We start from the raw sequence: 23,204 nt of genomic DNA on the forward strand, positions 1-23,204 counted from the left end.
TCAGGCTGGGTAGCGGACATTTGTGAAGAGGACGTCGGGAGTGCGGGACGCGGAGACTCGGAGACCCGCGGTGGCAGCAGAACTTCTACCGCCGGGTTTGGTGCTCTGCGGGTTCTGAGCTCCGCGCACAGCGGCGTGATTTCCGTCTTGTGCTTTTCCGGTGGCTCTCAGCTCTTCTCGGGTCCTCGGATTTTTCCAGCTGCCGTGCCTCCCTCAGCTCCGGCGGTGTTCCACTCGGAGCTTTACGGACATCCGCCTCTGCTTCGTGTGCAACTTTGGAGATCTGACACCGACACACGGCCCGGTTCGTCCGCTGCACTCCGGAGTGAACAGGAAAGAGGTAACCGGAGCTCCCCGTCGCCTCCTCCGCCACCAGCTCCGGTGTGACCGCGGCGGCAGCAGCGGAGAGGGAAGCGGGATTAATGTCGGGAGGACCCGGACCCGCAGCAGCGCTCACGGTCAGTGTGTTCTCGGCTCTGTGCGTCACCGCGCGGCGGCTCGGCTTCCCGCCGGTGCTTCCGGTGTGTTTAAGTGTGAATATCGGTGCGTTCGGAGCGCTCCAGCACGCCCCGGAGCCCTGCTTGTCCTCCGTGTCCGCGGCTGGGGCTTCAGAACCGAACAGGTGCTTTTTAATTCGGGGGTTGGGGGGGGGGTGCCTCTTTCTAAAACGCCTCTCGGTCACAGTCGGGCTTATTTTAGGCGTCATGTGTGGAACGCTGCCCCTGACGCGGACACGGCGCGGCAGTCAGGGGCAGCATTCCTCGGACACTCGGACGGAGGCTGAGCGGCTCGCTGACCCGCCGGCTCCCCTGCACCCTCCCCGGGCTCTCTCTCTCTCTGCTGGGCTGGAAGTTGGCCGAAGTGCACCAGGCGCGTGAAAACGTGCCGGGCGGCGTGGACGCAAACCTCCACCTCATCAGCAGCTCCTCGGGACTGCGGGGTGAGCAGCGGGGGGAGAGGTGAGGAAGGTGCGCACCGCAGGGTGTTTTCGCCCGACTCTTCTTCATTCCTCTCACGTCCTCTTCGCCATGGAGACGTTTGACAGTCTGCCGCGGCGCGGGGACGTCTCCTCTGACCGGGGGAGGGGGAGTGAGGGGGGCTCACACACTGCTCCGGTTCAGTGTTGGTGTTGCTGGACTCATCAATCAGTCTGTTAATATTCACGTCGTTATGAAATAATCCAGATTTCGATCATTTTTAAAGCAGAAATTTCCTCCTGAAAACTGAATATTTTCGCTTTATATCTAAAAAGTGGCGCTTCCATGACGTCATTTTCTCACCGGTGAACGGTCTTCTGGTCCAAGCTGATCGGTAGCTGCAGTTTTCGTGAATTGCGTGAGGCGTGCAGAGGTTTTAACCACGCGACGTGATTGGCTGCTTCACGCCAGCGGAGCAGGAACGCGTCCGTGTGCTGCTGCTGGACCCCGAGCGGCGCGGGCTCTGCACTCGGTGCACAGCGGGTTTATTTCAGACACTCTGCTGATCCAGGCTGACCTCTGCTCAGCTCTGATCTGCTCCAGTTATCTGTTAAACTTCTTCACTCTCAGCTTGCTTTCTTCATGGTTTTTTTTGGTCCAGAGTAATGTGGCCCCTCTGCTTCACGGGCCCTACATAAATTAAGGGGCTGTGCTGTTCAGTAATGGGTAATTTGGAGGGTTTTGAGCGGTCCCGTGGGTGCTATTACCCTCTGTCTGAAGCAGGAGCAGGCCTGGAGGTCCACCTGTTTTCCTATTACCACCAATGGAAGTAGATCAATACCTCCTCAGTACATCACCATGGATTCTGTTCTCTTCTATTCTGTCGAGGCTTCAGTGACGTAAATCAGCCAGAGCTGCAGCTGAGCACAGTGTGTGTGTGTGTGTGTGTGTGTGTGTGTGTGTGTGTGTGTGTGTGTGTGTGTGTGAGCAGGCGTCATGTTGATGGGGCTGGTGTGTTTTGTACACATGCCGACTTTAATGCTTCACACTGAGAACAATGTTTGTTTCCGTCTGAGAGCCGGAGCTGATCAGCGTCATGGTGGCGATGAGTGTGTGTGTTTCTACACCGGACTGTTAATTTGTTCACTGTGTGTGTGTGTGTGTGTGCTGACTCTGACGTCCAGCTGTGAAAGTGTGTATGTGCCCATCGTTTGCTGCTTTCCTTCCACGTGAGGCCGTTTTGTGGACACTGTGGATGAAAGTCGTTTTATTAGGCAATGATCAGATAAATTTTTCAGAAGTCAATGTACAAAAATGAGGCATGCACTGATAGGTCGCCATGCTAGTAAACAAAATGCATTTCCTGATGTGAGTGGGTGATGGGTTCTGCGGTGGGCCTGACTGTGGATGACGGCAGACTTTCAGCCTGTAAACGTGTCTGTTAGACGCTGACTGAGCTCACAGTCACACTTTTAAATGTCTTGTTTTGTTTGGCAGTTTAACACCTGCTCACGATCGTATTGGACAAAGAAAAGTCGGAATATTGAACGTTTTCTCTGTGAAAAGGCTTCAGTTGGATTTCTGTAGCACTGCAACACTACAGCGAGAGGGTTGTGCTGTGGGTCATGACTTCATCAGTTTAATACTTGATTTGTTTCCTCTTTCAAACATGAAGATGAAGTAGTGTGTAGAAACGTGGACATATCTGTGAAGATAGTTGCAGAAGCTGGCCGTGGTCCTCCACCTTCGAAGGGTGGAGTTCCTGTGTTTCTAGCCTGAGAACGCCTCCGTGTCTCCCCAGGAGAGCTGAGGGAGGGCGGGGCGTCTCTGATGCCCGTGAAACCCCGATGCAGTTTTTGTGGGAGTAACGTAGTTGCTTTGGTCCTGGGCTCTGGTTGTTTGGGATTTGCACCCCAGACCGTTTCTCCCTGGCTCCAAGGAGCCACAGGCCTGTTTATCTGCATGAAGCTTATGTCAGCAGTTTTCCTTTGGGTGTGTGTGGCTGCCTGCCCGTGTTGCTCATGTAGGAGGGCAGTTGCTAGGGTTGGGTTATCAGTGATTCGGCTGCTGTCGGGTTTGGTTTAAGAGGTCGTAGATGCTGGTTTCTTTCTTTTTTTTTTCTCCATTTTTGCCAGTGACCTGCTGCTTGTTAGGTCCAGATGTGGACTTGTGGTGCTGAGTTGTTTCAAACGCAGTCAGATGTGAACATGTGAAAAAAAGGCAAACGTGTTCACCCAACTGTCCCCGAGCAAGAAAAGCTCTAAAAACCAGATCAGTGCTGCCGGCAGCTGCAGTAAATAACCTGGTCTCCTCTTCTGATGAGACGCCACGCGCACTCTGAGCCGTCATCGGTTTGTCGGAGAGCTGCAGCGGCACTGCGAGGTGAGAAACGTTTTGACGTCTCTGTCTGCGTCGGGGGAAAGATGCCTTTTCCTGCTCTCCGGCTGCTCCTCATCACATTTTCTCTGCTTGTCCGGTAGTAGACGTCTCTGCGCTGACCCGTAAGGGCGAGCGTTTGCTCTCGCCTCTGAAATGCCCCCCAGCCTTTGTTAAAGACGCTCTTCGGGCTTCTCGGAGCTGCTCGTTGCAATGATGAGCCTAATAGATGTGGTGCAGGCTTCGTGTTTGGCCTGCTGTGTGCTGGCCCACTGAAACAAAGCCTGCTGGCCCGTCTTTGAGGTTTGGAAAGGAAACCCTGGAATTCCACTTTGGGTTTTGGGCTCTACCCCCCCTTACATGCTTACATAAGCAGTAATGTGCTGAGTACCTTCAGACCAAGGGGCAACCTCTGGAGCAGAGAAATGAAGGCAGTGTGCAAACTAATGTTCTCCTGCAGCGAGCCAGTCTCTGTGGACTCGGGTGTTAAAACGTCCGACTTTACAGGGGGAATAAACATGTTTACAGCCTGCTTCAGCCTCTCTGGATAGCTTCTCCTTCATAACAGCTCTGAGTGGGGCCATCTCTTATTTTTATTTATAAGTCGTCCACTGCAGGAGCTCCTGACTGCTTTACGACCCCCTCCTGCGTCGCAGCTGCCCGGCATGGCGGTGCACGGGGCGTTTATGCAAAGATAAACCTTGCAGGCTCATTTTTTTGTCTTTGTTTCTGTAAATCTGACAGCAGCAATGGTTCAGCCAAACAGAGTCAGTCACACTCCCCTTCCTCCTCTTCCCGCCTCTCTCGCAGCATTTCTTCTGTCTGAGCGAGTCCCCATCTCTGAAATCAATATCATCCAAAATAGGATCGAGTTCTCGTGTTATGAAAAGCCTTGTGCATTTACAGGATGATGAGTCTAATCTTTGGCTCCCTGCTTTTCAAACTTTTGGGTTACGAGAAGGAAAGGGAAGATTGGGTTATTTTTTTTCTATTTTTGAAGCTTCGGGTTGAAGGTAAAGAAAACGTGCTGTGGAATAAGCCCGCTTTATCACGTCGGGAGATGAGCTTGAGATCCTTTAGGCGCTTTCCCTCCTCTCCTCCTGAGCTCTCGTGGGCTAAAATAGGGGGATGAGGCATCCCGAGTGTTACTGTGCCCACAGCTGACTACCCTTCTGTCGCTGTGAGTCATGCTCTCGCCACGACTCGAACACCACTTGTCGATGCGCGTTTGTCAGAACTCGAAAATAAAATGGTCATGAGATGTTTAAAGAGCCTCGCGGGCTTTAGGAGGCGTGGGACGGCGAGGGCTATTCTTAGCCTGAGATAACAACGGGGCTTTGGTTGGCGAGCAGATTGAGGGGTGCGAAGCGGGCGAGCGCTGCCGAAGCTGGTTTCAGACACCGGCCTGCAACCCAACAGGCCTGCTGCTTTGTCTCTAGCTGCTTCCTTTATCATTAACAGTCGCAGCTTTCATCCGGCGTAAGCGCTTCATCGGGCTTACAGCGTTCAATGCAGATCCCGTCAGTCTGTCAGGGCTCACGGGGAGTTTCCTCCGTCTTCAGCTGCTGTTCTTCCCACGGACGGAAGATCATTGTGGTTAATTTCAGTCGCAGAGTGAGAAATCGGTGCTGTGTCAGTGACTGTAAAAGTTCACAGCCATTAGAGTTGACTTAACACTTTTGGATATTTCCGAACGCTCGCTTGGAGTCACACCACACCACCAGAACACCCCAATCAACACCTGTCAGCTTTAAATAATCAGCACTGGAGTTGCTGGAGTTCAGAGGCTGGAAGTCATTTCAGGCCCAGCGCATTTTATTTCCTGCTTGCAGGATTAATTGATCCTGATGCCACTAATACCATCAGAGAGGAGCTGCAGTGGGGCGATGGTGGCAGGAGAACTCGTTTGTCCTTCCACGGCGAGCTCATCTGTGCGGATGCTCGCTGACTAATGTCACACATGCTTGAAGTGAGGGCCGTGTTGACCCGGCAACAGGAAGAATCCTCCACCGTCCTAAATAAGGAGGACGCCCCCCTCAGGGGGAGGAGCTGCCCAAAGCTTGTGCTCATAGATCAGCGTAGGACTGCCTTCGCACTCTGCTCTCGCTTCGCCATGGCGCATTGCTACAGCAGAGATGCTGTAGATGCTTAAAGTCCTTCACTTGGGGCGGCCACTCGTCCTCCCACGCTACAACCACCACCTCGGCTTTGGAGGTGTTACCTCACATCATAGTCAGGTCACACTTGGCTGGAAACCATACTGGTGAATTTTAAGTTCGATTACAGCGGAAATTCACAGTGACGATCTTGTTTCTGTTACTGTAGTCGCTTCACTTAAGCGCTGCATGCCCCTCCACGATCCTGCCACAGCTCACATTCATTTCCTGCTTTTCTTATTTGCTTTTGGTCGATTTGCAGTTTAAGTTCAAAGACATTTACAGAAAACAGCTGAGATCTAAATGCAGAGCAAAGTGTGGCGTGGAATCGATGAGCCTTATCTTTCAGACCTTTACTTGTAAATGAGTGGCAGCGGCGCCGTCCACAGGTGAGTAAAATGTCCCCTGAAGCCTGTTTGTCACGTGCACGTGGGGCTCTGCGGATGCACGGTGGCAGCTTCTTGCAAATCTGACATCGGCTGCTGCTGCAGAGGGAGACTGAAAGCAGAGCCGGTCATAATGAGCGATGCTCGGCGCGGCGCTCGGGCCTGTAGTTGCTGATATGGATCCATTTTAGAGCTCAGCAGGGGGCGGACGTCGATGTTGTAGTGCCGCCTCGGCGCTCGTACCTGTGGAGCACTGCTGTGGCTCATATTTGTTTGGATCAGCTGCCGACGTGCCTCATGAACATCAGAGGTCAGAATCAGCTCCTCGTTACTTCCTTCTGTTTGCCCGGTTGCCGTGGCAGCAGCAGATATCCCAGTCCCCCCCCCCTCTCCGTGTGTGCTCACATGTCACACTTCTGATTTGGGAGGAGAGAAAACAGGGTGGCAGTTCAGTAATTAGTTCTGGAGCATTAACTGCTTATCAGTGGGCGCTTTTATTAGCCCCCCTGTTTTGGCTGGTTAGCCTTCTGGACATGGAGCCAAATGGCGCTCCAAGTTGTCCGGTCAACCATGGAGGAATTCCTCCGCCGTGCCAGAACCCTCGGTGCCGGGAGAGGACCTAATTGTGATTCGAAATCGGTGTCGACACAGCGGCCACACGCTGCTGCGTGATTTTCACCGCCGAGATGGAGTCTGATTAGCTGAAATGCTTCCAGCAGCGAGCAGATCGAGCGATAGGACCGGAGCCTGGGTGGTGCCGTTTGATTTGCTGGGCCAAGCATTTTGTAACCATCAGGTCGACCCGTCTGGGGTTGGGGCTGCTTTTTGTTTCACAGAGCAGAAGATGTTAGATGTGAAATAAAGTCTGAAACACGATAGATTTGCTGTTTTTCTGGGTCCAAACTGATGAAAAGTCTTAAAGGCTGGGAGGATAATCGTACACAAGCCCTCGGTGGCTCGGATGTCAACAGGAAACACCAACTTACATGAAATACCGAACAGTTTCACAGCGTGTTCATGTTGAGAAGATTTTAAATCCATAAAGAAAGAAGAGTGTGGGAGATGCGGACCTTTAGCCCACACAGGCCGAAGGTTAATGCTTCAATATTAACTGGACAGATGCTCATGGACTCAGAATTCATATGATATTGAATATTTGTGGGTCATCTCCTGTTTTCCCTCAGTGGTGACCCATCTGGAGTGTCCAATCCTTTCATAGGATGGATGGAATAATTTTATTTCCAACATAAGTGAAAAAACCCGAGAAAAGAAAAACTTAAAAACATCGAGTTTTCATGAAATACACAATGTTTAGCAGAAGTTTACACTTTTTCTCTTCCCACCCCCTTATTTTATATTCCAGTATTTACACATCAATATTCAGAATATGACATTATACAGTCCACACATGTTTACTATATACAGGCTACACTCATATATGATACACTCATAAACTCAGCACCCTGTGGTTAACACCCACTATGTGTAATGTTTGAGATGTAATCTGTGAAAGCCTCCTACTGTCGGGATTACAGTTCGGCTCGTCCAAACAGAAGCTTCCAGACGTTAAACCAGCACCAACCTGCGCTGCAGGTGTTCGGTCTGGTTTTAGCCTCATGCTAAATCGGCACGTGTTCAGAAACTAGAAGATCAGAAACGCTTTCATGGGAAACGTGAGAAGTTTCGAGTAGTTTGTGGTCTGTGTCCACTCGCCCTGATCGCAGGGGATCAGTTTAAGCTTCTCATTCAGGCTGGAAAACATCAGTGAAAACAGGGGATTGTAACCCAACCCAGTCATGGGCGGGACGCCACCTGGTGGATGTTTCCCCAGCACCGCTGTCCAACGATGAAAGTTCAGTTGAATAAAACCTGATTGTAAAAGCGTTTCTTCGTTTCTGCTCCTTCTTCCCTGCCGGTGATCTTCAGATTTTCTGTTTCTTGGAGCGGCATCGGTCAGGTTTCCATTCTCAGGCTGCTGTTTCATGACGTGCAGTAGATCTTAGTGAGGTGCTGGAAACAGGCTCGCATGTGTGGACATGTTGCTTCAGGAATTCAGCTTCAGCCATGGAGAACTGCCCGTTAGCTGGGGGGGCATAAAAGTGCTAAACAGACACAAATGTTTGCATGAACTCAGTTTTACTTTGTTGACGATGTCTGTGATAGCAACGCGCTGAAATAAAAAAAGATAAGCGCTTGTTTGCTTATCTCGTGTGTGGTGTTAAAAAAGAGACTGTTATCAGGCATGTGCTGCTGCTGCTGCTTTGGAGACGATTTGCATGCTTTATTATTAAAAATTAATGAGTGTGGTGCAAGTGTGAAAGTGAAAGAGACTCGGGAACCAAAGAAATGACACATGAAGAGGAAAAGCAGCATTTTTCACATTTGTCTCCGGCGGTGGAAACACATTTCCTCTGATGGATTTATGCTTCTTCTGCTGCTCTTTTTTTTTTTCTGCTGCACTCCCTCTCAGAGCATTTTTTTTTTTTTGTATTAATATGAAAGTTGCACAAAATTAATATTTTGGACACAAAAGGAGATGGCCTGCTTTTAAGATGTCAGCTCTTTTCTTTTTTTAAACAAAGTTATCAGCAGAGAGGGGAAACAAACGCCCAGTCATTGGACGGTCGCACAACTTCTCTTTTTCTTTGGGGGGGGGGGGGTTTGATTTTAAAAACAACATCACAGTGTCACGCCGAGCTCTGACTGTGACGTGTTGCTCTACACCGATCAGGGATTCATTGATCAAACAACCAGGAGAGTCATCCATAATGGAAACGATCATTGGCTCCATCCCCGAATAAAGATTTAGAAATGAGCTCCACCTCTGCGAGTTACAGCAGTAAGATGCTGATTACACACTGATGCATGATTAATGATGAGCTAATGACACAACGCGACTCTCAGCGAGACTATTTTCCTTCATTGAGGTCGCTGACTTCAATTAAATTTGTCTGATTACACCTCAAATTTTGGCTTTAGTTTAAAAGGTGTGTGTGTGTGTGTGTGTGTGTGTGTGTGTGTGTGTGTGTGTGTACTTACATGTGTGCGTTGTTGACTCAGGCAGACAGCTCGGCCCTTCCACCTGGCCCGGAGCTTTTAAAGCATCAGCGACAGACAAATACAGCCGGCCGAGGAAATGAGACGTGAGAGAAGCTGACATGTTAAATCTAACAGTCAAACACCACCCGGCCAGCTTCACACCTGCCCCTCTGTGTGTGTGTGTGTGTGTGTGTGGTGCAGTTGGTTTCTGAGTAGGTGACTTTACTGGCGTGAAAACAAATGTGTACACACTTGCATACATGCATGCACACACACAGGAGAAAAGACTCCAGACTGCAGAGATGCATTCTTGCAGGAGGAGAAGAACGACGCAGCGTTTAAACGTCCGTTTGCGTGTTCGGCGATCAGTTCTTCCAGTGACGTTTGGATGAACGTGTCAGTTAATTGGCTACAAACTCTCAGCAGAGAAAACTGAAAAAACATTTTTTCACTGTTCATGAGATCTGTTGCTGGTTGTGTTCTTAATAATCACTTCAGCATTATTGCTATTAGTGCGTTAGTGCTGCAGTTAATGGTTATTATGCTTAAGACTCAATTATTTCTCTCAGATAATCAGATTAAGCTCCCGGAGCCTGAGATCCTGATGATGGCTTCTTCTCTCTGATCAACAATCACAGCAAAGTCAGATTTATTCTTGGCAACAATACCGGAGTTAAAAACACTCAGAGAGAACAAAAGCTCTCACAGCTGCGCAAACAACAGCAGTGCAGGCTGCAGTCATTAGTGCGCATTAAACATCTTTAATATTCACAAATGAGGCTGATGTGAGGAAACCTGATGGCAGTTACCAGCATCAGCCACCAGCTTTTCTACTGATGGGTATCAAACACTGAGAAAAGATTATAACTAAAAGATAGGACGGTAAACTCACGTCACAGGCATGATGGGTAATTCCTACTGTTTCCACAGATTGTATTAAACATCTGGACTGTGGTGTCAGTCTGCACCCCAACAGGTGTGTCCACACTGCTGTCGGCTCTCTGCGCCCCTAAAAGCTTTAAAATATGCATCTGAACAATGAGAGGTACACGGCGGTGCCACAGCCGGCCTGATGTTAAAGTGTCATTTCTCTTAGCTGGTACAAGAACTGGTCAGCTGTGACGAGCTGTGGGTGGACACCAAAAGCAGAAGGTCGAAGTTAGAAGCATGAGCTTCCTCTGCAGGGCGTCTGGGCTCGGCCTCTGAGGTGAGGAGGCTCCTCCTCCACATCAAACAGATCCAGCTGTGGTGGGTCAGCAGGACCTCCCAGGTGGGTCGTTTCGGGGATGTCTGACTGGGACCCTGAGGGCAGACCCAGGACACGCTGGAGAAGATTATGGATCTGACCTGTGGATGGATTAACCAGGAAGGCGAACCCTCATCGCTCTTTAAGAATAGAAATGTTGCACATCGGCGTCCATGCAGTTCCACCGTCACATGTGCGTGACACGGCGGCAGCCTGTGATGAATGACCAGGTGTTGGTCTGAAACCAGTGAATCAATGGCTTCAAAGTTCATCAGTAATATTTTTGGCTAAATTGTCTTTTAACTTTATCAGGTTCGTCGATTTCTTTACAATCTGCTTTTGCGCGTCTCCGTCAGTGAACGCCGCCACCGCTGCAATAAAGCCTGATATTTCCTGGATAATCCACTTGTGTGATAAACATAAATTTGGCGACGACTGCAGAGACATTGAGTTTCAGATACATCCAGAAGCTTCCAGCTCTCTGTTAAAGGAGCGCTTCGCATTTCTGCAGCAGGAAGTAAACATGAAATGTGTCACGGCGGATGAATGCTCATCTCCGAGCCTATTTGCAGATTTGTGTAACGGATCAGGATGTCATGACTCACCCATTCATCCAGTTATTCGCCCTCCTTTTCATCCACCCACCCTCCCATCTATCCACACACTCATCCACCCATCAAGCCGTTTATTCTCTCCACCCATTCATCCGTCAATCTGTCTTTTATGACAGGCAGTCATTCAGGGGACGAGCGCTGCCGTCTGCCAGCTCGCTCTGATGATTCACGTCCTGGAGACGCCACGGTGGCGGTGCACGTGCTCGGCGTGTTTGTTGGCGGGCGGCGGGGATGGAGGAGGAATTTGGGAATGACAGTGGATGTAGTAATGGGATGAGCTGATTTATTAGGACTGCAGAAAGGCACGGCAGAGGGTGAGACAGGGAGAGAAATGGGGTTAATAGAAAGCCGTGGCGTGAGAGCGGCAGAGAAAATGAGCACAGAGGTGGAGGATGGGTGGAGGTGGTGACAGCAGGAGGATGGGTGAGTCGAGGAAAATTACACGAGGGAGCAGATTATTGCCTTTGAGCATCCTTCCAGCGCTGCGGACCTCAGGAGGGACGGTATTGTTGACGTCGCTGCCGCTTCAGAGCGTTGCACTCTGATTGGCCGATAGCCTTCAAGGGCAAACAGACTGCAGGTGGAGCTCACACCCAAACTCCCCGCTGTTCGCGATGTGGCGGCGGAGTCTTATCGACGCCACAAAATCTCGACTGCCGACTTTCAGAGAAAGTTTAAAGCAGTTTATCAGATCTAAGAATCATCTGAAGACTTTTATTGGAGGCTGAAACCTTTGCTGGAGTTCAAACTCAAATACCCTAACCCCTAGCACAAAGGTGAGCTTCAGGACGATGATCTCTGCTGACGACAGGAAATGAGGGCGGTCCAGCTGCTTGTAGATGGTTATGGTCTCTCTTTGTCTGTAAGGTTGGGTTTATGAAACCTGTTCTCCATCATGTGATGTGATTTTGGTGTTAAATGGTGCCTTTACTGTCAATCTGCATCTTCTCAACTTGTTTTTAATTGCCTGGAGTCACGACCTTTGTTCAGGATGAGATGTTTCTCGTCGTCCTTTTGGTTTCCTCCAGTTCAGAGAATCTGAGACTGAGCCAGTCGTATTTGGGAAGGAGTGTCCCACTGTAGGTGATAACATTGTGTAGCCTTTTAAGTATGTGAAGTTATCGTGGCACTTATTAATCATTCAGAGTCTAAATACTCTGTTTGCTCATAACACAGATGTCTCGACATTTATTGGTCCATTGTTTACGCTTTACTGCTCACGTTAACGATGTCGTATATAAAAGGATTGCTCTGAATTTTAAGAGTTATCTGTACTTATGAATTCAAATTTCACCTGTTTCCTTCTACACACCTACAAGAAGAAAGTTGACTGAAAGAGGTGGAGCTAAAACGCCTGCACTAACACTCAGTATAAACCAAAGAAGGATTATTTTGAATGGTGACTCATGCAAAGCTGCTCTAGGAGAGTCCAAGAATAAAAACGCGAAGCAGGAAATGAGCAGAACCGGGCCCATCCGGCTTCTGACACGTTTCTGCGTCAGGTTCAGACTCAGTGTTTTTGTATCCTGGCGTCACCAGTGGTGGATACTCACAACCCAAAACAGTCCCTCTCATACCATTCCAGGAATATTATCCTGGGATGGTATTCCTATACTGAGGTAAACGACAGCTGTTGCTGGGGGGATGGAGCCGGTAACGATAAAACTGGTGAGGAGAAACATGAGTGTGAGAGTCTGTTTAGACCTCAGGATAACGGTGATATTTAGCGTCATGTAAAGCAGCGAGTGTTGTACATCCAACAATCGGCTGTCTGTGTGGAGGGATTGCCAGCAGCAGACGTACTGCTGCATGCAGAGATAGCTGCTCGCTCCTGCCCTAATGACTCCCTCTCTCTCTCTGCCGGCTGAAGTGGGTCTCTTGAAGTGCGGTCCTGTACATCCCGATAGCACAGAGCAAACAATGGATGTATTGGCCGTGCTAGTGAGGGTGTTAGCATCTCAGAATGACAACGAGTCGAGAGAGGACGCTCCGGTTGAATTACTGCACTTCAGAGAAAATCCTCGCCGTCTCTTCCTGCTCTATGAACAAACACGGCGCAGCCGAGCAGCCCGTCTTTGTCTTTACTTTTAAATTAAAGAGGGCAAAACAGATGCTGATTAGTTTTCTTTCCACTTGGTAAAATTAGATCTGCTCCAAGTGCCAGAACTTTATTCATGCATACATATCTGCTAAGTATGGTAAGCAAAAAGCAGGGGTTCATACAAACAAGCAGAACGTTTAAAAGTCTGTGGTTTCTTTGAGGGGGGGGGGGTTGCATGCTTCACTGTGCAGCCGTGAGGGGTGTGAGGCTCATCCTGAATGTTCAAACAGAATTCATATCATTCCAGCCGAGCTGTGCTGATTACAGGCCCGGCTCTGCAGAGGCTCAACACCTGGTTTGAGGTGAACTTAAATAGGAGCTCTGCCGTAAATCCACCTGATGTCTCAGGACTTAAACGCAGAGCAGATGACGGCAGAGCGCCTTCAAGTTTAGTTTTTCCTGAGATCTTAAAGCACTTTGAAGGTTCCAGAAATGTCTCAGGTGATTGCTGGTGTGTTTTTTGGAGGTTTTACTGTTATTTTTGTGCCTTCGCTGGTAATCATATATATTTAGCCATTATCTAAATGTTCATTTTCTGGATTTTGCATAAAACAAAGTCAAATGGTTGGCGTAAAATCCTCGATACGTGCCTTGTGTGTGCAGAGGACTTAGAGAAAGCCGAGCTGCAAAGACTCCATATCTCAGATCCTCCAAACTGTCACACTATAAGTAACTGAACCCAAATTACACTCCAATAACTTTGCAGACGGCACAAATTGCCGACTTTGAATGAAGCCAGCGTGAACGTCGTTGTTTTATGAAGCACTCTGCAGTTTTATGACTTGTTTTCTTCAAGCTGCAGGCAGCCGTCACCTACAGTTAAGAAACTCTTTGTGAAATTAGGTTTTTCCTTTTATTAAAAAGAGACGCATACAGCTCAGTTGGATTGGATTTAAAAAGGCTTCATTTTGTTGCTCACGTGGCAATCTGCAAACACAAACACCTGAAGTAAATACACGAGGGGAGGGGGGGATCAAACAAAATGAAGGCACAGATTTCAAACCCACCGACCGCACATTTACTCTCATTTTAAAATGACTCATTTCCACCTCCATGTTTTCTTCTTGGACTCTTCTAGAGCAACTTTGCATGATTCATAGTTCAACATAATCCTTCTTTATCCCGTCCTGGTCATTCAGCCAATCAGTTCATCCTCTGTCTGACCTTGTAAACATGCAAATATCCATCCTTGATGACATCATGCAGACCCAATCGTAGAAAAAAAAACTGCTAATCTGTCTGAAGGTGACGTGATTATTAGAAACTCTGGCTGTGTTTGAGCAGCAGGTATTTGACACGACCTCGTGTGTCTGAAATGTGAGAGTAGACCTCTGCATTTAGTCTGCCAGCAAACATGCCGCGCATCATTCACATCCTGAATTCTGCTCTGTAAAAACAAACTTTCTCTTATCATTCAAAGCTTAAAAAGAAAGAGCACCGCCCAAAAAATTAAGTCAAATGACTGCAAATTGCAGCTGGCTCCAGCTCGTATGTCTTTGAACTGAGGAAGTCATCGTTCGAGAGCCCAGCTGCTCGGCCGTCGCCGCTATGTTTGAGCTTGAACTCGAGCAAAGGTTCCAACCTGCGGTAAAGAATAGGTGAGCTTGAGCTCGGAGTCTTTAAATGGGAAATAAGAGATTCTTCCTGATTCGAAAGACAGACGAGGACTCATAGTGTTAGTCGAACCTTTGGTCTCAAAGTCTGTCCTCGTGCACCTGGAGCATTTAAAGTCCTGTTGTGCCTCTGCAATGGGCGTGTGATCCTTCAACTCGGTCATTACTTTTGGGCAGAAATGACAGATCTGGTGAGTCGGGCGGCCGGTGAGCTACGATTGTTTTAATGTGGCCAAAAAAACTAACGACATGGATTCTGGCACACATCTCGGTTCAGTCATTTCCTGCTGTTCTCCCTCAAGAAGCTCAGGACGTCACAGTAGATTAACCCAGTGTGTGATGGGAAACTCGCCCGGTAATGAATGTGAAAGCACTGATGTTGATAGACCTGCTCCCACGTTCTTCCTTTGGTACGCAGGAGATGCAGTGATTTAATTTCAAGACTCTGCGGCTCTTTGGAGTTTCTTGTTTTGACTCTTTCTTCGTGTTATTGTTACTGTTATTCCATCTTCTCCACGTCAGTCGGTCAGGCCTTCAGCTGCTGCCATTACAAACTCTGCCTTCTCCTTTTTTCTGCGGAGCATCTAAATCTCCTGATGTTCAGGCTCGAGCCTTCAACCTTTCAGTCAGTGCCAGGCGCTGCCTTCTCCGCGTCCTTCCCTTTAATGTTATCAGTTTCTCCTGTTTGTGGGCGCTTATTACTTTTTCTTTTTTTGATAACACAAGTGCAACGTCACCTTCACAGAACCTTCTGCGGCACAGTGCTCTTAAATCAAAGCACGCCGAAAGTCTGCAGAGAAGATCACATTTTAATTGACTGATTAGCATCAAAGAGGCTTTTTTTCCACTTCACACAGAAGCTGCACAAAGGCCGAAGTTGTTGATGTGATCCAAAGACCAAAGTAGAGACACGAGAGCAGAATAACCAAATTACCAACCTTGAATTGTCTCTTTTTAGTTTTTACCTGCACGTCCGAGTTTTGAGTCTTGAGCCTTTGTGTTGCAAGTCTCTGACCGTCTTTCTTTTCGGGCGTTTTCAGAGATGAGCTGTGCTCTCACACCTCCTCTAACCTGTTAGCGGCGTGCAGTCACGGCTGTATCAGCGCCGATGGCGTGTTCTCGTCAGTAAAAAATAAGCCACGCTGTCGGCGACTCCGTGTTCTCTTACATGTTTTCATTTGCAACAGTTTAGAGGGATTTCAGGTTTGATTCCTCGTGACATTTACCTAAGTCCGTCCGCGGCGGAGCGTCCGTAACATCCGCCACTGAGAGGAAAAACAAAAATGGAGTGATAAATATCAGCTGGCTGTCTCGCTCCATTGGGCTGAGATACATTTAGTAGACGGGGGGCATCTTTAACCTGGCAAAAAAATAAAAATCCACACCGTGGTGCCTTTAAAACCCTGCCAGCCAGTTGGAGGTCACATTGCTCGGGCTGTAAGGCTATCAGCCGTGGCCCGCTATTATCATAGAGATAAAGAATGGGGCCTCGAAGCGGAGACGTCTGCAGTGACCGTGGAGGGAGCGAGGGGAAGGGAGGTAGACGAAGATACCGTCTGGCTGCAGTGAATTATGTCCTTTGGAAAAAAAAAAAAATTACCGGCTGGCAGAAATGTGAGTTAGCGGGCGAGCGAGCGGCGCTCTGGCCGTATCGCTGAGAGTACAACGAGCTGCACTCGCGAGTGACTCAGTAACACGCTGGCAGGCTGATGGAGTGAGTTACTGCTTCCAGCAGATTGAACAAATTAATAAATGTTATTGATCACAGACCTGCTGCCTTTGATTGACAGAAAAGTCGATTTTTGATTGATTTCTTGTTGTTTTTGGACTGAAACATTAAAACCACCTCCTTCATGTTGTCTAGAAACCGAACGAGCTCTAACCCGCTGGGCCGCAGAGGCAGCAGGGTTGGGTGGTTGAACAAATGTGCTTGCTATCTTTGTTTCCCAATAAATATTGTGAATAAGTTCCTCATTTGGTGGATGAACTCCAGCTCCACCATCTTGGACTGCTGCTGGGAGCGCTGGCGACTTCTCCTAGCAGAAACAAGTCTCCACCTGTTAGAGGTTCTGGTTCGATTTGGCAGAACCGGGACTAATGTTGTCCACTGCAGTCCAAGACGGTGGAGCTGGAGTTTGTCCTGCAGTTGGACTTGGAACAGCTGAATGGCACTGAGGAGAGCACCGAACGGTGACCTGAACATAGCGAAGCATGATGGGAAGGATTGGTGCTAGCTGGCTTGCAGCTTTAAAAATAAGAAAAAGAGGATTTTACATTCAAGTCAAATCAAATAGTTCTTGTAATAATTTTAGCTCTTCATTTCCACGAGCTTTGGTGGAGGCTCTGTTGGGTAAGCCATCTGCATGTTGGCTCTTCTCCATCACTCTGATCATTAACAGCTTATGTTATGTTTGCACATCGAGGGGCCTACAGGTGGACGGTGACACAGGTGGTCTGCTAGCTTCGCCTGAACTGGACCTCTGGTCTGTGTTTGTGCTGTTGGAGCATTTTTGATGACATCATCTGACCAATAATATGGCTGCTGTGAGATCACTGTACTAACAGGATCTGAGCTCCAGTTTTGGTGAATAAAATTCATATTTTTGGATGTTACTGAGCAGGTATCTGTAACATGGTCCTGGTATTTATGTGTATCCCACAAAGGTACTGCAATGCAACAAGAGAACCGATGCTTTGTCCTTCACCTGTCAGTGGCTGTTGGCAAAGAACTCTGTCCAAGTGACCTTAACTCTGGCGTCAACTGTGTCTGCAAACAGGAGCTGCTAGCAGAAACTGTTATTGTTGCCAATTTAACATAATGTAACCACGCACAGACAAAGAAAAGGGGAGGAGTTAAGCTGCAGAAACATCATTCTGCCTCTGTGCATGCCCTAAGGCATTATGGGAAGTGCAGAAGAGTAATAATAGGCGTGTCAAAGATCTGTTGATATAAAGTGACACGCTCTGCTCGCTGGTCAAACGCAGATGTTTTCCCTGCGTTTGCAGGTCTGTGTGGTAATAAAAGCAGATTTTTAAATTGTCTCTCGGTGCAAAAACGTGCAGCTCGTTCTGTAAGTAACAATGCACGGCACGCTTGGCTAATAATACTTGTGTAAATAAAGAGAGAGGAGGGGAACAGCCCGGGGGTTTACATGAGTGTGTATGCAGCAGGCTGGCTGTCTGCGCTGCTGCCTGTGTATTTATAACTCGGCAGTAGAAGCCAGATAGGACAGGCACGGAGATGAGAATTGATGACCTGCATCAGCTGGGGATGGGAGGAGATTCCTATCACTGCAAACTCATCGCACACTGATGCAGGTAACCACACAAACATGCTGTGTGAGCGGAAACCGACGGCGTACACACAGGAAACGTGATGGCTGCTGCAGTAAGAAGGTCACTGCGGTGTGTGTGTGGAAACGAGAGCTGTATCGTCAGACGTGTACCTGCTCACAGCTGACCCAGATTAGGCCCGTTTTATGTTTGTGGAGGAGGAAGGAGACGTGTTTGCAGTGCGGAGCTAAATGGAGCCTGTCAGAGGCGTGAAGCACCCGAGGGCTCGTCAGTTTGGGAGTCCACCGTGTACCTGACCCGTTTTAACTAACCCAGAAAGAAAGTAGAGCCTCGTACATCAAAGTATGTTTACAGGTTAATACCTCCTTTAGCTGGTCACCAGGTTTGACTAGCTGACAGCCACTGAACTTTCAAAATAAGAGCAAGAAGATGTTATTAATAATATTAATAATGATCACAAATTAATTTCTTTGACTTTCTCAAAGTAAACTTCAGTGCAATCACACGTTTTTTAATCATTTTGTTTGTTGCCTCGTTTCTCTGCAGATCCTGACCCTCAGCCGGAGGTTTCTTCCTGTTAAAGGGGAGTTTTTCCTTCCCACTGGGGTCATATGATTGTTGGGTTTTTCTCTGTATGTATTATCGTAGGGTCTACCTTACAATATAAAGTGGTGGTGTTGTGATTTGAATTGAAAATAGATGTTAGATGACGTCAGCTGTTTAACGTCTGATCTGTAGAAACCAAAGAAAACGAGGTTGTTGTTGCTGACCTGCAGAGCTGTCGTCCCTCTGCAGTAAAAGCCTCGCCTCCGGGAGGCGTAGTGCGTCCAGTGAGTGCTTTTGTTTAGTCTGCGTGCAGAAGGAAAGTTTGTTTGTTATTACTTTAATGGTGCAATCTGTATGATTCCTCTGAAAAACAGATCGTTTGGCAAATTAGAGCAAATTAAGACCTGCTGGGTCGTGTGCTGTTTGCCTCTGTTTTCTTGTAGAAGAGCAGCCTGAGACGTTTACAGTCAGCCCTGGATGAATGACTCCCTCTAAAGGTTGCACTAAATTCATAATTCACAGCTCTTCTTAAATCAGTTTTCCTCAGACTTTTGGACGCATTAATCCGACGACTGTACGACAAATAACAGCTCTTTCTGGGAGTGTGAGTCGCACCGTTTCATCTGTGAGCGCGCGTTCCAGAACCTTCTCCTGTAACGTGATTCATCTCAGAAAAATAAAGCGACGCGATTATTCATCCGGCTAAAATAGCTGAGTGGATTGTTTTTCTGAATGACGAGTGAAGGTCAGACAGCTGGTCCACCGTAGTGCAGCGGTATTTAAAGTCGGCTGTTCCTGGAGTTTGTTTAACAGTGAAGAAGAAGAAGGAGAGCTTCCACACGGCTTCCTTTAACCTCTGACTCACTTTAAAGCTAAAAATAGTCGCCGTTGGCTTGTTTACTCGTGCCAGAGCTGTTGAAGGGAAAGAAAGCCCAGCGCGTTTGGAGGGAGCTGGATGGCACCTGGGAGGGAAAGTTCATGGATTGAAGCACGCCCTCGGATTAAAGAGTGCAGATTAGCCTGTGTGTGTGTGTGTGTGTGTGTGTGGGTGGCATATATAAAGTCTTGTGTTACCCAGCTGTCATTTTCAGTCAAGCTAGCAACAGTAGCCAGCTGTCTCACACACACAGAGCTGTCAGTGTATCTCAGCTCTTTGCTGGTGGTCTCAGCATGACCAGGATCACACACACACACACACACACACACACACACACACACACACACACACACACACACACACACGAGCTCCTGAACATTCAGGTTTTATTTCCTGTTTTAGCTTTAATGATGTTAAAATGATCCTCATCCTCTGGCTCGTTGGGGCTTGTCATTAAATCTCTCTGATGTTGTCCGAGGATTTCTGGTCCGTCTGACCTGCATCAAGCTTTAATTCTTATTGTTTGCACTGAAGCACCGCAGCAATTTCCTAATGTTGTAAACCTCAACATCTGGCAATAAACCCCATTCTGATCTGATTCTGATTCTGATCAGATTTTGTTTCCCCCTCGTGCATCAGTCGAGCTTCCTTCTCCACAGCTGTTATCACATGTTGCACTGCAGTCCTGAGTCTTTTCACAGTTAGGTTTCGCAGTCGGTGCCGCTCCAGATCCAGATTAGTTTGTACGTGTAAAAGCAGGGAGGCGAGCAGAAGCCCACAAACTGGAATGACCCCGCAGCTCTGATCCAGCAGCAGTGAATCTCCATCCATCAGGCAGGAGGGCGAGATCTGCAGGAGTGATCCCGACTCGTCGATTTATTTGTCTGTAAAAGTCGTACGAACACGTAAAACATTGAAATGCAGCTGCTGATTGTTTTGATTTGTGCCACTGCTGAACTTTGAGCCGTGAACACGTCTGATCAGATGTTTGATGGTCTTCACGCTGGACCGTGTTGCTAAAGCGACCCAGCTGAGCTCTGTCCAAGTAGCTCCCTCACCTGAACCACATGCAGTGTTTCCTGCAGCGTGACGCGGACGGTTTCCCGAAAAATACGCAAGTTTATGTGTAAAAATGGCTCAAATCCACCTTTGGGCTGTTCATAAGTTAATTATTAGAAACTTTGTTGGTGTCAAATGTGAACATCCAGCAGGAGCAGGCATGACAGGAAATCAGGACAGCAGGATGGATCTGCTTCAGAATCGCAGCAGAAACAGGCCGAATGATAACAAGAGAGGAAACACAACTCCAGAGGTGTAATGGGAGTGAAATGTAATTACTCTTCGTCCTACACATTCTCTAACAATGATTATATTTCCCACTCTGCCCGTCTTTCTCACTGATTGTTAATTCTTTCATATTCCATTTTGCAGCCATTGCAATGTTATAATTAGTTTACGGAGATGTGCAAAGCATTGCCGCATCTTCCCTTTATGAGCCGTTAGCCTCATCACACACACGCTCTCTCTCTCCGTCCAAAGCCTATGAGCTTTGTAAGCGGGCGAGCGAAAGCGCTGATGCTCCGGCGTTGCAAAAACACGACTCTAATCAAAGTGGACGTGTGTTTGGCTGCGTTCGCAAAAGAATTCCCAGGATTCTTCCCGCTGGGTTCCTTCTCAGTTATTTATTTATTTCCAGCTTCGCCTCAAATTAAATCCTCATTTTGACAAAGTTGAAGCACGCTGAGACCTCGGAGGGATGGGCGGGGGGGCGGTGTCCACCCTCTGCATCATATGGACCCGATTCTCAGAGCCCGGGAAGCCGGCGTGGTCCTTTCATCCGGGCGACGGTCACGCTGAGGTTTCATTTCTGTTCTGATGAGACCAGAAGGCGGATGTTTTGACGATAGGCGGTGGATGCTCTTGTTTTCCACGACAGGATCATCCACCGCCTATCGTCAATGTAGGAGGATCTTGTTGTTGGAGATAATAAATGGCGCTCCGCACGCTGCAGGTTGCCCGCCCACGTAACTCCAGAGGTTCCCTGGGTGTGTTTGTGGAGACCTGGGAGGTCCGGAAAAGCGGCCCCTCCCTCGGCTGTGCTGTTTTTTTGTACGACGCCCTTCATGACATGAACGTTGGCACGAATCTGTTGAAGCTGTAAATTCTGCTTCAGCCGCAGTTTCCACTACACCCACGAACGACACATCGATTTCATGTTACCGGCTCCAGTTTCTTTTACATATGCATGCACATCTGTGCAGACATCTGCGCCCTGCACACTGGATGCAGTGTGCTGGCTTCAGGTTGGATGGCGTTCGCGTCTGGCCCCGCCCGTCGCCTGCTATTTTCTTGTCCTTCTGTCCTGTTGTTCCCGCTCGCTCTCAGAACTCTTGTTTTATGAGGCAGGTTCACATCTGCTTCCAACTGTCTGTCACACGTGGACATTCAGCGACTCACATATCAAAGCCGGTGTGGCCGAGGAGCGGCCGGAAATTGCCGTGGGGAGTTGTTATTCCTGTCGGTTGGATTTGTGCTTGTTCTTTTCATTTCTCAGAATTCAGTGTTTTTAAAAATCCGTTTGTTTGTTTGTTGAAACGGCGCTCTGACTCCCACAGCTCCGCTCTGATCTCCTCTGTGTCATGACACAAACTTATTTATTTATTGTGGAATTAATACGTTTAATTCATTCGCAGCTCTCAGTGGAGCAGTTGGGGGATCTTTGGTAAAGCTGCTTTATCATGTATAATCATTTCTTAAGTACTTTTTAACCTCTAACATCTGTTTTCTTAAACTCTGCACACACAACTCATTTAACAACAACAACAAAAAATGAAATCATCATAAAAGATTTTTAAAGGAAACCAACTCTGTGGGATTAGAGCTGCAGACACTCGAATGTTTCTCATTTCTTTGGCTTCAGGCACATTAAACTGAATTTTGGGGGTTTTTACTGAACACTGAAGTCTGTACTCAGCGTTTTGTCTTTTTCTTTTACTCTAAGTGGGACTTCCATGTTTCAACAAAAGACCCAAAACTACAGTGGCCCTGAGAGGTCAAATGGACTGAAACTTAAGAAAACACCAGCAGTAAGAAAAACGCTGCAAAAGCACACAAAACACAACAGAAACAGGAAAAAAATGATTTCCAAAAGCACAACCAAAATATGGTAATATTTAATAAATATGCAGGAACTGAATTGCGCTGGGAGTCACTTAAAATAAGTGGAGGATTTATCTAAAAAAAAAAAAGAAACAAAAAAAAAACCAAACATGAGAGGTCAGTGTGTTAGCCTGACTGTTAGCCTAAAAATCTGTCATCAGTATTACATGAACCATGACATTAAAACACACTTACCAAGCATACTTTGGTTCCTGCAACTGCTCCGTCGGGTTATTGCCTCCCTAGAAACACTTACCTTGTGCTTTTGGAAATCAGTTTTTCCTGTTTCTGTTGTGTTTTGTGGTGTTTTTCTTATTTCTGGTGTTTTCTTAAGTTGCAGTCCATTTGGCCTCTCAGGGCCACCATACAAAGCTCTCAGCTGAGACAGTAAACTCATCAGGAAAGTGTTGTTAAACTTGGAAAGTTCGGCTCTTTTTCTCATAGACTTTTATGCAATCACAGCTTTTTGCAACCAGCAGTGTCGCCCCCTGCTGGCCATTTGGAATAATGCAGGTCTATTCTAGCTTGCAGCATTGACCTTTGACATTCGGGTCATTCCATAGAAATCTGAACAATTTCCCCATCAGCTGATTGTTTCATACAGTAACTTTAATTTTTTTTAATGTAGCCATGCAAAGCTTCACCTTAGTTTTTTTTGTGTTATTTCTTTGCTTTAGCATTAAAGTATGAGGGATTTTAAAAACTTGAGTTTAGGACCTGAATGGATCGATCAAGTGCAAAATATCATGCAAAAAATTATGACTACGGTACGTGATCGTTTTGATAGTTAAGCACAGCTGTACCAGGATCTTCTCCTACAGAGCACCATTCGTAAGTTGTTCACCACATGAAGGTTTACCCACAATGCACTTTTGGGAAG

General features: G+C 47.6%; 1 protein-coding gene across 2 annotated transcripts in view; it reads left to right on the forward strand.

The window, feature by feature from the left end:
* Window positions 1-339: 339 nt before the first annotated feature.
* Window positions 340-23,204, forward strand: part of dag1 (dystroglycan 1) — a 54,534-nt gene continuing 31,669 nt past the window's right edge. Inside the window, exon 1 of one of the 2 annotated variants that reach the window (XM_005928943.3) lies at window positions 340-458. The gene's annotated coding sequence lies outside the window, so the exon portion shown is untranslated. Of the gene's footprint in view, window positions 459-731; window positions 17,767-23,204 lie in introns of those variants that run through there. The other variant, XM_005928944.3, reaches the window with a different exon arrangement.

Source organism: Haplochromis burtoni, unplaced genomic scaffold (genome assembly GCF_018398535.1).
Source record: "Haplochromis burtoni strain Fernald_Lab_line unplaced genomic scaffold, NCSU_Asbu1 Contig_117, whole genome shotgun sequence".
NCBI lineage: Eukaryota > Metazoa > Chordata > Actinopteri > Cichliformes > Cichlidae > Haplochromis > Haplochromis burtoni.